Source organism: Triturus cristatus, chromosome 2_2 (assembly GCF_964204655.1).
Source record: "Triturus cristatus chromosome 2_2, aTriCri1.1, whole genome shotgun sequence".
NCBI classification, from domain to species: Eukaryota; Metazoa; Chordata; class Amphibia; order Caudata; family Salamandridae; genus Triturus; species Triturus cristatus.
In genome coordinates this window covers 739591106-739609591 of record NC_140582.1, presented here as the reverse complement: position 1 = coordinate 739609591, position 18486 = coordinate 739591106, and positions in this window count along the sequence as shown.

Here is an 18486-nt window from a genome sequence, read left to right as displayed (position 1 = left end):
CAGCTACAGCCCGAACGGCTGAACAGAGTTACTTGAAATTTGGCAGAGAGGTAGTCCTCAGGTCAAGGAAGTGCCTTTTGTAGGTCTGGTGTAAATCTGTTCAGTAGTTCCTGAGAAAATAGCATTTAAATCAATATATATATGTGGGCGGAGCCTAACCACACATCTCATCCTGAGATCTGATTGGCTGTCAGCACTTCATCCAAGAAGTGTTGGCAGCCATCTTGGGACCAATATACATGATAGCACCTCATTAAAAAGCATTGCAGTTAATAGAAGATTTTAAGACTTTAGTTACATTATAAATCATTTGTTGATGGTACCATACTCATTTTAGGAATTGTGGTATGTTCTAAGGTGATTTCACCATGTGAAAAAGCCTTCTGCTGGGATATCATGATTGAGAGAAAAATATTTTCTCATGCTTTTACCACAGAGGTTTGGAAGGTGATCTATAAGCTAAACTGAGAGCTTATTTTCTGTAAATTCACATTATCTTTCTCAGTCATGTGAGAATGAAGTCTGACATTCTCAGTAAAACATGTACATCCAACAAGGGCAGAGACTGTCAGTTGATTCCTTTGTGTTCTACTGCAGCTTTCCAGAGTGTTCCAAAGAACTACTAGAGCGCTAACCGTCCTACTTATGATAAATGTATGGCACACCTGAAGCCATCTTGCTTGGATTAAAGTGGTAACTCTTAAAACATTTAATTTAAAAAGGAACAAAATGAGGTGGTTCATTTTTCCATAAAAAGTATGATTTGTGCTGCATAAAGAAAAATTAGGGCACATTTTGAGTGACTTCTCAAATCCTGGCATGCAGACTGAAACATGCACTTTTAATACCAGCAGCAGTTTTCCCTGGTGAGCAGTAGCTTTACTACAGTGATCTAATGAGCAAAAAGAGTGCTAACATTCTGATTTTATGGCAAATGTGTGACACATTTGAATGCCTTCTTGATGGAATCAAAGTAAAAAACTGAAAGTATTTCCTACTGAGGAGACTGCAGTAAATGAGGAAATTAGGAAACTTCATAACAAATAAGTCTCCCAAGATGGCCACCAGAGACAAAAGAGCCCAAATGTAGCCCAAATATCACCCAGATGTAGCCCAAGTATAGCCCAATGACAGAATGTCCAAGAATGTTCTTAAAAACAACTAGAGCACTTACTGTCTTCATTATGACAAAAGTATGGCACACCTGAAGCCATCTTGATTGGAATAAACTGGTAACACTTAAAACATTTAATTTAAAAAGGAACACAATGAGGGGGTTCATTTTGCCATAGAAATTATGATTAATGCTGAAGAAAGAAAATGAGGGCACATTTTGAGTGACTTCTCAAATCCTCTTCTATTTCATTAAAAAATTCTGACATGCAGACTGAAACATGCACTTTTAATACCAGGAGCAGACTTCCATGGTGAGCAGTAGTTTTACTACAGTGATCTAATGAGCAACTAGAGTGCTAACATTCAGAATTCATGGCAAATGTGTGACATATCTGAATACCTTCATGATGGAATCAAAGTAAAAAACTGAAAGCATTTCCGACTGAGGAGACTGCAGTACATGAGGAAATTAGGAAACTTCATAACAAATAAATCTCCCAAGATGGCCACCGGAGACAAAAGAGCCCAAATGTAGCCCAAAATCCCCCAGATATAGCCCAAATATAGCCCAATGACAGAAGTGTGCAAAACACTTATTATTTTGTGTTTTTGCAGTGTTATATAGTGCAGACTTGTCAGGTATTGGAGTGCTTTACATGAGCATTGGTTACATCACACAAGAACAAATTCATTTTGGTTGTAGACATGGGGAGACTAAGTGATTTGACCAGAATCACAGAATGTCGAGCTGAAGCAGAAACTTCAACCTGGTTCCCCAGTTGCAAAGTCTGCAGTTCTGGAAGTAACACCACATCCTCTCCCCTAAGTGCAACATTTAATCACGTTGTCAACTAGATAAAAAAACATAAAGATAACAAATAATTTAAAAGTGCTTTGTCGCTATTTGAAAACTCAGAAAATATGTCCTTATTTTAGTCTTTTAGAGCACTAACCATAATTTTGATGCCAATAAGACCCTCTCATATATGTAATTTCTAAAGGAATGCTCTAGGTATTACAGTTTTGATTACATCAAGATGATGTCAGGCGCTCCACACTTTTGTAATAAATATAGAATGTTAGCAATCTAGTTGTTCATTAGGATACTGTTGAGAGGCAGAGGCCAGGGGCACGGACTCTGAAAATTGAAGGCAGGTAGGAGGGTGCAAAGGCAACAATTTAACCACACTGAGCAGGCAGGAAGGGCCGTGGAAGCACAACAGACTATGGAGGGCAGTGGAAAGGGGGGCAGGGGCAACAAACCAACAATACAGGACTTGCAAGAGAGGCTGTTGGAGGGAAGATCTATTACGGGTCAAGGAAGCTAGGGGCGGTCCCCAGAGCCCCGGGAGCCACCACAGAACTGAGCAGGAGAGTGAGTCAGGGACAAAAGGGGCACCTTAATTTGAGCCGGGGTGCCTAGGAACGCTTGCTCCAAAAATGAAGAAAACAGACATATGAGACATGGAATTGGAGGCAGAATACAATGGCAGTTTAATGAGAAGATGCAACTTCAAAGAAACCGCAGAATAGAGACCTAAAGTACAAAATACAGAATCCAGATAATCATACAGCTGTCATGATATTCTCTGTATCTCAATTAATGGACTGACAGAGAGAGAGAGAAAACACATCTATAAATGCATCATGAGAAACAAGTTACACCAAGGAAAATGTTACCTAGGGACACTCACATTTACTCTTAGAGCAAGCATTCCTGCAATTACAATACAACATCTTTTAAATGCAAAAGTAAAGAGAACAATGGTTAAACATAACATGACATTTCATATAGGTAAAATAGAATAAGATACTTCAAGCAAAGCCGAGCAAGACATTTTAAGCAAAGGAAGACAAGAGCTCCCAGTTCTTGGGGAAAACCTGCACAGCCTGTTAACCTACATACAGACGGCGAGGTTGTCCGTCGATATCTGTGGGTGCTCCCTTTTTATATCATTTTGTGGGCTCCTTTGCACGCTACATCTACCTACATATGCTACCCAAAAGCTTCGTCTGCAGATTTTACCAGACATTTCGTCATTTACCCACTTAATGCTGACAATGGACTGGGTGAAAAGGTCAGTCTCTCAGGCCAATCGCTTATCGTAAGTTCCATAGAGCAAGCAGAAAATAATGGGTATTGTACAGGAATTCAATATATTCATGTATAAAATCTCCTCAGTTCTCCTAACTTGACGCTCTGCGGTTGCCACTTCCTTAAAAGCGGGAAACCTGCCCAGGAAGCAAGTACCAGTCCAGGATGCAGCCTACTGTATGTCGACAGCTTCAGGGGGATGTTGAACTTTGATACCGAGCACGGAGCACTCGGGTAGGGTGGGGGCTACTAGTTTGGAGCAGAAGGCCTCGCAGACCTGCCTTCAGACTGCTATACACTAAAATTGCAGAGCTATGGTCAATTTAACAAAGAGGCCTACATATTGAACAGAAGGGCCTACACAGGGGTTTTATGCTGACTGAGTGGTAAGGATGTCTCAGGATAATTATATAGCAACACAGGACCCGCTGGTCAATTTAATACGGCCTACAAATGCGGCTGGCGGGGCAAGGACAAGGGTCTCATACTTCAGGTGTGGACAGAACGGGCCAGGGGCCCCCTGTGATACAAAATCTACCCTCCTTCAAGGCTGTGGCAATGTAATAGACCATTGTGGGCAGAAGGAAGAGGCAATGGTAGTACAACCATACATGCCAACAGACCCGATTCAGCCAGGAAACGTCCAATGTTTTTAAGCTCAAATGGGCTTTATTTGATCTGTCTCCTGTCTACAATATCCTCTTTTTCAATGTAACTCAAAGGGGAAAATCAATACCCCAGTTTTTTTTCAAAATCTCCCTCTTACCAAGTTCAAAATGTTCGCAAGTATGGTACATTGGATCATGGAAGGAAATGGGATAGGGACATGGACTTGGATAACAGAGGACAGGAGAGACATGGAGAGGTGCACCAAACTGACCCTGCAGGGCAGGCATCAGGGTTTGCAGCAGCACAATACACCACACAGGGCATGCAGGACGGGAGTGCAGCACAACAATCCATAGAAAGCAAGAGGGAGGGGACAGGACCATGCACATGGACAACAGAGAACAGAGGGGCAAGAGGCAATGGTAGCTAGCTGACCATAATGGACAGACAGGAGAGAAGGCTGCAGCATAACAGACCATAAAGGGCAGGAGGGACGGATCAGGGGCATTACAATGGAACAGACAAGCCAGGAGGGAGGGAGTAGAGGTCTGCACATGTAAACAGAGGGCTGGGGGCAAGGGGGCAGGGCAGGAGCAGCAAGATGGTCATGGAGGTCAGGCAGGATGGGCACTAGAAGCAAGACACAACATGAAGAGCAACAGTGAGACTGTGATGGCATACACACAGACCATGGAGGGAAGGTGGGAGGGGGTCAGGGGCAGCTAACTGACCACACAGGGAAGGTGGGAGGGGCCATGGCAGCACAGAAGACCATGCATGGCAAGTGGGAGGGTTAGTGGCAGCACAATGGCTATGATGGGCAAGAAGGAGGGTGCAGGGGCATGCACAAAGGACGATGGAGGATAGAAGGGAGGGTCAGGACCTGTGCACAGACAAGAAAGTTCAGGGGGAGGGGCCTCACAACAGACCACACGGGGCAGGCAGGAGGAGCAGTTGCAGCACAACAGACCAGGGAGGGCAGAAGGGTGTGGCAGTACAATGGACCATGTAGGACAGGAGGAAGAGGATAGAGGCATGGCATGTGGACAGGCAGGGTGGAGGTGGCAGGGACAGGTTACAGTCATCTGACAATGCTAGGCAGGTGGGAGGGGAGTGGCAGCTCAACAGAACACTCAGAGTAGATAGGAGTGGCAGGTCCATGGGACATGGTGGGCAAAAAGGATGGAGCAGGGGCATGCACAAAGACATCGGAGGGCAGGGGGAAGGAGAATAGGGGCAGCAAGCTAAGCACAGAGTTTAAGCAGGAGGTCAATGATGGGGCATAGAATTGGGCAATGGAGGGCAGGAGGAGTGGACTGGTACATCATACTAAATTGAGGGCAGTGGCAGCACATTAGACCATGCATGGCAGGAGGGAGGAGGCTAGTCCATGGATTCACACAACAGAGGATAGGGAGGAGGGGGATGGGGCAGCAAGCTAACTGTTCAGAGAAGGCGGGTATTCGAAACTTTATTGTTTTTAAAACATTTTGTCTGTGCAAACTACTTAAAATATGAACAAGTATGCAGCATAATCTCACTTTTATTCAGGAAGAAGAAGACGTTAGTGACTGTGACTCCGGGCTCACTTGGCAAAAACACCCCCTGACCCTCCACCCCCTATCGCAAAATGTAATGCCCGTGAAAAGGGTAGGTGAACACAGTGTTATATAGAACATAGTCCTGAGAGCACGATTGAAAATGAAAACTAGATATAGTGTATGGTATAAACTATGCACCAAAAAGTGTGATATAAGATGAACCAGGCGTGAAATATAATATGCAATACATTGTGCGCAATGACAGATTCATTGGAGAGCGCGAGATAGCACAGGCACTAGCGTGTGCTATGCGATATGCGCCTTGGAGTGTAATATGCACAGGGCAGTGTTGTGTAACCTAACTAGTCTCTAAAGTTGTAATATAAAATATGTGCTGGGGAGTGTAACGTTGCATATGCACTGTGACAAAGATATGGATCCCAAATTGTAATATGTATGGCATAGCACTGTGCGTTATAACATAGGCATCGAGGAAGGCACGTTAGATGGGGCAATATAACCCGTGCGAAGACAAGTGTGGCATGACATTTTCACGGGGTGGTGTTACAGTGCACATGGGCTAGAGAGTGTCATAGCATATGCACTAGCTAGTGGAATACAATACAGAGGTGTGTGGCACTCGGCAGGCAATGGTGGGTGTAACACAGCATTGGGCTCTGTCAGGAGCGCGCTGTGACTCGCAAGTGATGTTCGTCCCCTTTCCAGAGAGTAAAATAAAAAGTATTACACATCCGGCAGTGGATGTGTGTTTTATTAACTGTGAGGGGGGTTTCTTGCATAGTTTTGGTCGAATTTTTGTCGAATCCCCTTTGAATGGCTTGGTGTGCATGTGTATTAAATGTGCCCGTCAATAGCTACCCATGTTTGTATAAATAAACGACAAGGGTGTCTACCGGGATTAGGCACGGTAGAGCATCAGACATGTCAGAGCTTCACTAGTGGTGTAAATACATTCCACGTGGATTAATTGCATGCATAGTCGCCTTTTAATGAATATCACGCAAATCGTCATGGTGATAGGTACGTACGGTTTGTCCAGCATGTCCTAGGTGTGTCTATAAATATATATTTTTTAAAAATAATAAAAAACAGTGGCCGGCCCTGGGGATTGGGGTCAAAAAAATATAATTAGGAGACAGGCCCTGGGGGATGGGGTCATCAGGGCCAATAAATTAGAATAAGAAGGGGAACCACACAGCCCCCCTTCTTAAAAAAATAAAATAAATAAAAGACTGGCATCGTGCCGGAGGCCATGCCCCCTCCATGCAGCACTCTGCAAACGCGCCCCCAACAGGCATCTCCAGTATGCGCCAGGGAGCTGCGCTGCAGACAGGTGTTCTGAGGCCAAGCCCCTTTTTACACCTCTCTGCAACGCAGCTCTGTGGCGCTTACTGGAGGTACCTAGTGGTCTAGTGTGACCCTAGGGACCCTTAGGATTCAAGGGGACTTAATCTCTCAACTTAGAACAGCCACAGGGCGCGTTTACACAGTGGTGAAGGGAGGGGACGGGGCCTGAGGTGACGTGTGCAAACACGCACCATGGCACGTTTTAAATTGGGGATATAATTTCCCTTCAATACTGAGGGCCCCTGGGGGCTAACTAGCCCACCAAGTGCTTCCAGTAAGCGCCACTGAGCTGCATTGCAGAGAGGTGGTCCAGGCCGTGCCACTTTTTACACCTCTCTGCAACGCAGCTCTGTGGCACTTACTGGAGGTACCTAGTGGGCTAGTTGGACCCTAGGGACCCTCAGGACTCAAATGAACTTAATCTCCCAACTAAAAACGGACACAGGGCGTGTTTACACAATGGTGAAAGGAGGGGACGGGGCCTGAGTTAACGTGTGCAAAAACGCCCTGTGGCCTGTTTTAAGAGGTAGTTTTAATCCCCATGCCCTATTATATACTAGGGGCTTATAGAGGAGGTAAGGCTAATCACAGGGGGACCCCAACGCATAATGTTCCCTAGTGTATGTAGGTGTTTTCACTGTATTCTAAGTGTCTTTTAACATAGCACTGGCTCTAGGACTGGTTAGTCAGACTCAGTTACCACCAGTATCCGTCTGAAAAAGTTGAGGGTACAGGATGATTTTGCAACAAGGCTTCTTTCTGCTCTTCTTTTTGTTCTTTCTGCACGTTATCCTTCTTCCTGCACTTATCTTCGTATTTGAGGACTTCTGTTGCTTCTTTCTGCACTTCTTTTGTTTCTTTCTGTGCATTTTTTCTTCTTTCTTCACATGTCCTATCTCTGTAGGCATAGTTAGAAATTAGCATTTAAAAAACCTTTGAAATTAACAGAAAAAACCATAGGTTTCAGGCACGTTAGAGTTAGGAATTAGCATTTAAAAACCTCAGAAATTTACTGAAAAAACCATAGGTTTCAGGGGTGTTATAGTTAGCTGGACTTTTCACTTGTACAGAACCATTGAAATTCCCCCGTTATAGTTAGTTCAGCTAACTATAACTCGCGCGCCCGCAATGCACTGCTGATGACGTCACATATTACATCACTCATGACATGGTCAGTGACATCACTCATGACATCACTGATGACATCTCAAATGACATCACTGATGACATCATCCTTGTGATAGAGTGGCAGACCTCCTCTCACCCTAATATAACCTTTGATACACACATTCAAAAATAGAGACTAAAATTTTCAAAACAATGGACATACCAATACCAGTTACAACAACCTCTTCAGTAATTCTAAGATCCACATACACATCCACTCATTCACCAACAGTCCAATACAGTCACTCATACATGTACTCACTCATCATATGTACTCATACACCTATACATCCTGTTACACAATGCCACTCATCCATAGTTACTCACACACATAGTCACTCATGCTAATAAAGAATCAAACATACATTTACTTGCATATACAGTTATACACACACCACCACACTTACTTCTACGGAAACTTACACATACTTAGTCTTTTAAACAATCACTTATAGAAACACATACTTATTCATACAGGAACTCTTTCAATCTCTCACTCTCACATATACTCACATATATACACCAATAGTCACATATACTAGTTTAAAACATATGTAGTTACTCATAAAGACACTATTGAGACAGTCATTCACTCACTAACACACCCATACACACACTCATCCACCCATACAGTCCTGCACACATACTGTGTTCAACACATACAAACAGTGAGTCACTCATTCATGCACCTATGCACTACGTAATACCCCCACCGAACCATGCAGACACTCAGACTGATACTCAAAAAACCAACTAATAACCTATATAGACACCCATGTAGCTACTCACCAACCCATGCAGCCACTTATACACAAAGTGAGAGACTAATACAGTTATTTACATATTTAAACATTACTCACTAAGCCATGTATTCACTATGATACACTTAATCAGTCAGTTACACAATCAATTTTTCAAAAACAAATCATCCATTTAGACACTTATATACCCATTTATTCTTCCATCGACCTTGAGATATACATATATAAAACATATTTAATTTTCAGAATAACACACATTCACTGGATGATGTCATCAGTGATGTCATCAGTGATGTCATTTGAGATGTCATCAGTGATGTCATGAGTGATGTCACTGACCATGTCATGAGTGATGTAATATGTGACGTCATCAGCAGTGCATTGCGGGCGCGCGAGTTATAGTTAGCTGAACTAACTATAAGGGGGGAATTTCAATGGTTCTGTACAAGTGAAAAGTCCAGCTAACTATAACACCCCTGAAACCTATGGTTTTTTCAGTAAATTTCTGAGGTTTTTAAATGCTAATTCCTAACTCTAACGTGCCTGAAACCTATGGTTTTTTCTGTTAATATATATATATATACATACATACATATATATTAATATATATCTCTAATTTCTTTTACATTTTTAATTGAATAAACAAAATGTTGTTCAAACAAGTGCAACATACTAAGTAAAGCTCTAAACTACTGTAAAACCTTAAGTGCTCTTAAGCACCAAAGTGTTAATCATATCCAACAGTCACCAAACTCCCCAATCCTCCAAGCACTACATATTCCGATGTGTCTCCACAGCTACACATCCATGGTTCATGCTATATACATCTACTTGAAGCATGTGAGTACTTGTATGTAACATGACAGCTAATTGTAACACAATGTTTCATATTTTTGTAGATTGGAAGTAAGACAGGGAACAATGGTGCAAAGTATTGTTGGGAACATCACAATGTACAAGCCTTGTATTTTCATATTCCAGCCAGTTTGAGGTCTGGGTTAGACCACTCATAAAACATTGTCACATACAACAGATCCCATCTTGTGTATGAGACTGGCTCATTGCAAGAATAATGTCACTGACAAGTGTAGCTGCAATGCTCTGATCCTCAGTAACTGCTACATCATGCCAGTGTGTACATGGATTCCCTGTCTGGTCATACACATCACCAACATCCCTCTGACATATTGTTGCCTGTATTTACACTGTGAAATGCAGAGGCTGAAGTAACATACCCAATTGGCACATATGGACACAGAGAAAGTGCTACAGGAATTTCACAAGATTTGCATACTCCCAGAGTCACAACAGCTTACACCATGTGTAATACTTCATTGCTAGCCATACAACATTTATTAATGCTGGCATGTACACATGCTACGCTACCAAAAAGGCATATTCCCGTAGGGAGATAAAAAAGAAGTTGCAGGTGACTTCACAAGACTACATCCATTGCAGGAACTTGATGCAACAACTTTACACAGTATTAAGGTCTGTAGAAGAACCATCAGGTCACAGCATCAATTGCCAAGTTAAAGTATTGTTCCCAATGGGTACCAGAGTACTCTACATCAGTGTACAAAAATGTATTGGGACATCCTTTGAGAAGACTGGTGTAGGGCAGTGTTATGGAAGTTTAGTTGACAATCTGCTCCAACATGTAGAAAATGCATGGAAGCAAGAAATGTACTATATTAAGGGGCACCCCTGCATCTTTCAAAGACAACAGTGACATATTTTGCTGCCTAGCACTAACACAGGCACACTTGCACAATGGTGCAAAAGTGCCTACATTTTAGCTAGGCAGAAAATTGTTCACCAGCACCATGGTGAAATGCAGGACTGTGCCTATATTTTGTAAGTATGATGCATGCCTGCATTTCAGAAGTGGCAAAAAGCTGTATTAAGACAAGAATGCTAACACTGCGCTCCGTCACTTCATGGTAGATATACCCCAACATTTTATCATGATGATGTATCATTGTAGGAGAGGTGATATCCATGCCATGCACACCCAGAGTGGGATCAACAACATACCGGACTAGTCATCACGTGTTTTTAGAAGGTAACATACATGTTCTTAGGCACTCACCAGTAGCATGGGGTCCCTGAAGGCATCGATGTCCCCTTGGACGACTAATGGACATCAAGCTGGAACACAAGAAATAGGAGTATTGATCAGTCACGACGTGGCACATGTCATTCAGTATTAAATTCATCTACATACAAAATCAAACAAATTGTAAAGATGTGTTGGTTCATGTTGCCTACATGAAGGGCTGTGAATTGGCTGGATGACACACAACACATGCTAAATGCAGGATTGTGGAGTATGAGACAATTTTGAAACAATAGAGTATTATCTTGTGACCACATTTGAGAGTAGCAGTCACATCAAACCTTGATTAACCACTTATTACAGTTGAGTGTCAGAAAACACCATGCTTACATCACTTGTATGTCAGAGACTGCAAGTTCTTGTATTTCTCTATCTCACAAGCACATCAGACTCTGAGGGGCTTATTTGCAAGCCCCTTGGGCCATTTGTGCATCACTTATGAAATGAGAAAAAGTGATGTACTGGAGGCGCAATGGGCTTGTAAGCTAACCCATGAGTCTTCGGTCTACCATTGTTCTACCATACTTGGATGTCTGTTAGCAATTTCAAAATATCAATGCTGAAAGTGATTTTGTGTGTGCACTGCTGGTGATGCTCCATGTAATAATTTAAAAAGAGATGCAGTGCAAAATAGGTGGCTTGTGCAACCATGTTAATATGTCCCTTACCAGTGCAGTGCACTACAGCAAAGGGGCAGGCAATACATTCATTTGTGTGTATAGAAACACAATAGCCATATTTTGTGACCCAAAACCTGATGAGCAAGTCTGTGCCTAGATCCTAAATCAAACACAAGGAGATGATGGAGAGAGCACTGAAACTTTTCAGACACTCACCCCCAGTCACAGATCTGGGTTTATTTTATTTTATTTATTTTAGCGATTTCTACAGCGCCTGGTGACCCAAGGGTATCCCCGCGCTATGTGACTTGAACCTATTGAGACGGGAGGTAGTCGAAGGGTGTTACTTGGGAAACAAGTGGGTCTTAAGTTTTTTTCGGAACGCAAGGTAATTGGATTCCAATCTGAGGGCCAGGGGGAGTGCGTTCCAGCCTTTGGCCGCCTGAACGGAGAATTGGCGGCCTCCCGTGCGGACTTTTTTGAATCTGGGAATGTGGACTCGATTCTCATTTTGCGATCGTAGCACTCTGGTTGCTGTATAGGGTGTAATCATGTTGCTGAGGATCGCTGGGCCGGAACCGTTGTAGAGCTTGTGTGTGATACACATTGCTTTAAAGTGCACCCTTTGGCGCACCGGGAGCCAGTGCAGGGTTTTAAGGGCTGGCTTGGCAGATGTTCTGGAGGGGGTGTTGGTGATCATACGTGCTGCCGCGTTCTGTGTGCGCTGGAGTTTCGAGATGGTAGCCTCGGGGGCACCCAGATAGACTAGATTGCTGTAGTCTAAGCGGGACAGCACTAGGCCCTGGATAAGGAGCTTTCTGGACATAGGAGGGAGTAGGGGCAGGATTTTACGAGTCTTACACATGAGCCCAAAACATGTGCCCGAGGTTTTGGTAGCCTGGGTCTTCATCGTGAGTTGTGGCTCTAGCCACACCCCGAGTGTTTTGATTTCAGATTTAGGGGGGGGGATTTCACCGAACACATCGGGTCATATCGTGGGAGGGATAGATGTCCATTGCTTACCGAGTAACATTACCTCTGTCTTTGTCCCATTCAATTTCAAAGATGATTCGTTCATCCAGTTGTGGATGTTTATGAGGCAGTTAGTCAGGTTTTCCGGATGGTCAATCAGCTGGGACAGGGAGACAACCAGTTGGGTGTCATCGGCGTAACTCACCATTTTGATGTTAAATGGTGTTACCACGTCCTCGAGGGGGGCCATATAGACATTAAAAAGCGTGGGGCTCAGGGAAGAACCCTGAGGCACGCCGCTGGTGAGTGGGAGGGTGGATGAGTGGTGACTGTCATCCCAGACTTGAAAGGTGCGTCCTGTAAGATAGGATTCGATCCATCCGATAGCTGTCCCGGTAAGTCCTGCTTTCGCCAGTCTGCTCAGAAGGACACGGTGGTTGACCGTATCGAAGGCTGCACTTAGATCCAGGAGGATCACTGCCACTGATCCTCCTGAATCTAGTAAGCCCCTTGCCTCTTCAATCACCGCAAGCAGTGCGGTGTCCGTTCCGTGGCCTGGGCGAAATCCGGTCTGGGATTGTCTGAGCAGTTTGTTTGTCTCAAGGAACTGAGATAATTGGATATTTACCAATTTCTCGGTGACTTTACTAATGCCAGGGAGTAGGGATATTGGCCTATAGTTGGTCAGGTCTGCTGGATCCAGCTGGGGTTTTTTTATGAGTGCTTTGACCACCGCACTCTTCCAGCTGTCGGGGACGATGCCATGTAAAAACGAACAGTTGATGAGGTCCGTAATGGTGGGAACTATTACTGGGGCTACTGTCTTAAGGAACCTGATAGGGGCTGGGTCCAGGGGCGATCCACTTTTCATTTTTACAAGGGTTCGCTCAACCTCTGCGGGGGTGACAGGTCGAAAAGTCTTAAGCGAAGGACGACAGCTGCTTTCAGACAAATTGGGGACCGGACTGCTTTCCGTAAGGCTGGGAAGGCTGGAGGGAGGGAGGGAAGCCAGGATACGGGTGATTTTTTCGTTGAAAAAAATGGCTAATTCATTGCTTCTGTCGACTTTGGGTGTGTTAGAGGAGGAGGTGGTGGGGACCTTGGTCAGCTCTTTGACGATTAAAAAAGATTCTCGGGCTGAATTGGATGCTTCTTGTATGCGTGTGGTATAGTCGGAAGCTTTGGCTGATTTGATAGCTTCTTTGTAAATTTTGACCGCAGCCTGGTAGTCTTCTTTGTTGGCATTTTGCCAGGTCTTTCTCCAAAGACGTTCGGCCTTTTTGCAGTTTTTGCGGAGTGCTCTTAGCTCTGTGGAATACCATGGAGCTGAGCCACGTTTGCCGTTTTTATTTTCCCTATTTCTGAGTGGAAGTATAAGGTCTAGGGAGGCGGTAATCCAATCTCTGAATCTTTTGTCTGCGGTATTTGGGTCTTCTGCCTGGGCAGGGATGTTTTTTTCCAGGGTCTGAGTCCATTCGTCCGTGGAGAGTCTGGGCCAGGTCCTATCCTTGCTAAAAGTGGGGGGTGTGCGATTTTTCTTGGAGGTTACAGGTAGTTGGAAGGAGACCATAAAGTGGTCTGTCCAGGGGAGGGGCAAGGCCTCTTTGGCTGACATTGAAGGCGAGTTTGTAAGTACAGGGTCTAAGAGGTGGCCCTTGGTGTGGGTGGCACCGGAGTTTAGTAACCGGATGTCAAGAGCCGCTAGATCTTGAATCAAGTCAAGGGCTGCCGAGTTGGCCGGGTCTTCAAGGTGGATGTTCAGGTCGCCAACTATCATGTAGTTAGAGAAGGCGTGGGCTTGGGTTGTAATTAGGTCCAGAAGCGAGCTGATGAAGGGGCCCGGAGTGCCGGGAGAGCGATAAATGAGGAGTCCTGTAAGGGAGGTGGTTGGGTTGAGGGTTACGGAGAAATGCAGGCTTTCTGCGTCGGTAACCTGGGCGTCGTAGGTTTTGAAGTGGAGGTGTTCTCGATGGATAATGGCTATCCCTCCTCCTCTACCTAGAGGACGGGGTAAGGACTGAATACAATAGCCCTGTGGGGTTGCTAAGACCATGTCAGATTGAGAATGAGGGCCGAGCCACGTTTCCGTGAGAAAAAATATATCAATTTCATGGTCCTCTATGAGGTCGGCAATCTGAATCGCGTGTTTGGGAAGAGAGCGGCAGTTCAGAGAGGCAAGGTTGAGGGTGACAGGCTTGCTGGGTCTCGCGGGTAGCCTAAGCTGCGTTGGTTTGCATGAGGGGCAGCTAATGAAGGGTCCCTTGGGATTATGGATGTAATCACAGGACTGCGGAGGAGGTCTGAGGCTCAAAAGGTCTCTCCGGGAGTACCGTATGTTTGAGGGAAGGGAATCAGGCAGGGGTTCTGGCCCTAGGCCCGGTCGTGCGCGGACGGGCGCAGACGGGCTTGCCTTAGGCGCGCCTTCGGCGCGCAAACGGCGCTCCCGCTGCGCTCGTCCGCTGCGCTGGGGGGGTCGGCACATTTGTGCTAGAAGTAATGGGCGTGGCCTCGCAGGGGGCGTGGCTCCGCCTTTGGCGCGCTCTCGGTGATGGCGATTCCCCGAGGGTGGGGGACTGGATTTAGCGCGTCTCAGCAGCGCTTCCAGCAGGTGAGCGAGAGCGTTTTTGTGCTTTGAATGAGCAAGTGAAACAAGTTATTCAGTGACAATTTTAAAATTGAACAGTAAAAGAAACCTCCGGCTTTCCGCCTCAGAGGGTTGCAAGTGACTGGAGTCGATGCGCTGGGAGAGCGTTTAAGGAGTTGGTCGGTGGGCGTGGCCTCGCAGGGGGCGTGGCTCCGCCTTTGGCGCGCTCTCGGTGATGGCGATTCCCCGAGGGTGGGGGACTGGATTTAGCGCGTCTCAGCAGCGCTTCCAGCAGGTGAGCGAGAGCGTTTTTGTGCTTTGAATGAGCAAGTGAAACAAGTTATTCAGTGACAATTTTAAAATTGAACAGTAAAAGAAACCTCCGGCTTTCCGCCTCAGAGGGTTGCAAGTGACTGGAGTCGATGCGCTGGGAGAGCGTTTAAGGAGTTGGTCGGTGGGCGTGGCCTCGCAGGGGGCGTGGCTCCGCCTTTGGCGCGCTCTCGGTGATGGCGATTCCCCGAGGGTGGGGGACTGGATTTAGCGCATCTCAGCAGCGCTTCCAGCAGGTGAGCGAGAGCGTTTTTGTGCTTTGAATGAGCAAGTGAAACAAGTTATTCAGTGACGATTTTAAAATTGAACAGTAAAAGAAACCTCCGGCTTTCCGCTTCAGAGGGTTGCAAGTGACTGGAGTCGATGCGCTGGGAGAGCGTTTAAGGAGTTGGTCGGTGGGCGTGGCCTCGCAGGGGGCGTGGCTCCGCCTTTGGCGCGCTCTCGGTGATGGCGATTCCCCGAGGGTGGGGGACTGGATTTAGCGCGTCTCAGCAGCGCTTCCAGCAGGTGAGCGAGAGCGTTTTTGTGCTTTGAATGAGCAAGTGAAACAAGTTATTCAGTGACAATTTTAAAATTGAACAGTAAAAGAAACCTCCGGCTTTCCGCCTCAGAGGGTTGCAAGTGACTGGAGTCGATGCGCTGGGAGAGCGTTTAAGGAGTTGGTCGGTGGGCGTGGCCTCGCAGGGGGCGTGGCTCCGCCTTTGGCGCGCTCTCGGTGATGGCGATTCCCCGAGGGTGGGGGACTGGATTTAGCGCGTCTCAGCAGCGCTTCCAGCAGGTGAGCGAGAGCGTTTTTGTGCTTTGAATGAGCAAGTGAAACAAGTTATTCAGTGACAATTTTAAAATTGAACAGTAAAAGAAACCTCCGGCTTTCCGCCTCAGAGGGTTGAATCCATCATCATTCTTTAGCTCACTTCGCCACCCCAGTTCAGACACAGCTATGTGCAAATCATTCTTGACCCTGTGCCTCATGGGAACAGTCCAGCCTGAATTGCCAAGCCATGTCTTCCTGGGACTGGAAACAAGCATCCTGGGACCGGTTTCGGCCTAACAGCCCTCATCAGCCAAGCTAGCTTAAATCCAATGGCAAAGTGAGCAAGGGACCAACATCTGGGCAATCCCTGCCAACTTAGGGCAAACAGAGCAAACACAAGGAGATGATGGACGGTGCACTTAATCTTTTCAGACACTCATCCCCAGTCACAGATCTGGGTTGAATCCATCATAATTCTTTAGATCACTTTGCCACCCCAGTTCAGACATAGCTTTATGCAAATCAGTCTTGACCCTGTGCCTCATGGGAACAGTCCAACCCAAATTGCCAAGCCATGTCTTCCCTGGACCAAAAATAAGCATCCTGAGACCAGTTTCGGGCTAACAGCCCCCATCAGCCAGGCTAGCTTGAATCCAGTGGAAAAGTGAGCAAGGGATCCGCATCTGGGCATACCCTGCCAACTTATAGCGAACAAAGCAAACAAAAGGAGATGATGGACGGAGGGCTGAAACTTTTCAGACACTCACCCCCAGTCACATATCTGGGTTGAATCCATCATCGTTCTTTAGCTCACTTCGCCACCCAAGTTCAGACACAGCTATATGCAAATCATTCTTGACCCTGTGCCCCTTGGGAACAGTCAAGCCCGAACTGCCAAGCCACGTCTTCCCTGGACCGGAAACAAACATCCTGGGACCGGTTTTGGGATAACAGCCCTCTTCAGCCACACTAGCTTGAATCCAGTGGCAAAGTGCGCAAGGGACCCACGTCTGAGCATACCCTGCCAACTTACGGCAAACAAAACAAACACAAGGAGATGATGGACGGAGAGCTGAAACTATTCAGACACTCACCCCCAGTAACATATCTGGGTTGATTCCATCATCGTTCTTTAGCTCACTTTGCCACCACAGTTCAGACAAAGCTATGTGCAAATCAGTCTTGACCCTGTGCCTCATGGGAACAGTCCAGCCCAAACTGCCAAGCGATGTTTTCCCTGAACCGGAAACAAGCATCCTGGGACCGGTTTCTGACTAACAGCCCTCATCAGCCAGGCTAGCTTGAATCCAGTTAAAAAGTGAGCAAGAGACCCACGTCTGGGCATACCCTGCCAACTTAGGGCGAACAAAGCAAACATAAGGAGATGATATACAGAGCGCTGAAACTTTTCAGTCATAGATTTTGGTTGAATCTATCATCGTTCTTTAGCTCACTTCGCCACCCCAGTTCAGACAGCTATATGCAAATCAGTCTTGACCCTGTGCCTCATGGGAACAGTCCAGCTCCTCAATCAGTTCTAACAACTCAAAGTAGGAGGTGTTAGGATGAACCTGCAAGTTCAAACGTTCACTAATCAATAGGTCATGTGCTCAAAATGTGCATATTTAAATCTGCAACACACAAATTAGCATGCCTTTCCATTGTGTTCAACTTTACTGCACATTACAAGTCATCACCACATGAAGAAGAGCAAAAGCTATGTGTGTGAAATGTAGCACCACACATAGAAGTTAAATGCAATGTTACATTTTGTTTATGTGCAGGAAGAAACACCTGTCTGCTCATCAACAAACTTTCCCTACAACTCAGCTACCCTTGCACAAAGGTGCAAGAGTGCCTGCATTGATGCTAGGCAGGCGTATTTTGCAAAGACTCTATGTGAACATCCTGTTTCGTAAATTACATTTTGACAATGAATACAGTTGTTTCCATGGAACACACAGTGATAAAGCAGATAACATTTGTCATTTACGTAACGCCTTGCCTACCAACGATGAACCCCAGGTTTTCTAAGAGGTCTCCCTCATGGCCAATGTAATCCTGCCATCTATGCTTCAGCTGATGGACAGTCCTGTCCACTCCAAAGGGAAGTGGGAGCATGTGTTGGCGGATGTGTTTCCACCTGTTTCCTGACCTGTACATCATACCCCTGCAGTACCCCACTCTCAACCATTCTCGGGAGAATCATTTTATTAGCCAGCTGAAAGCACCAAATGCTGCCTCTGACAGCCTCACATCCCTACCCTCACCCAACATCTTCCGCAACATAATTAAACCCACTATTAAAAGTTAAACCCAATAAATTAAAAGGAACTATAAATATACAAGAACAGTACCTCATAGACAAACACACAACAAAACAAGATCAGAAACGCAATAAACACAAAAGAATAGTGACACAGGACTTGACTGCTACAGTAGAGACAGCA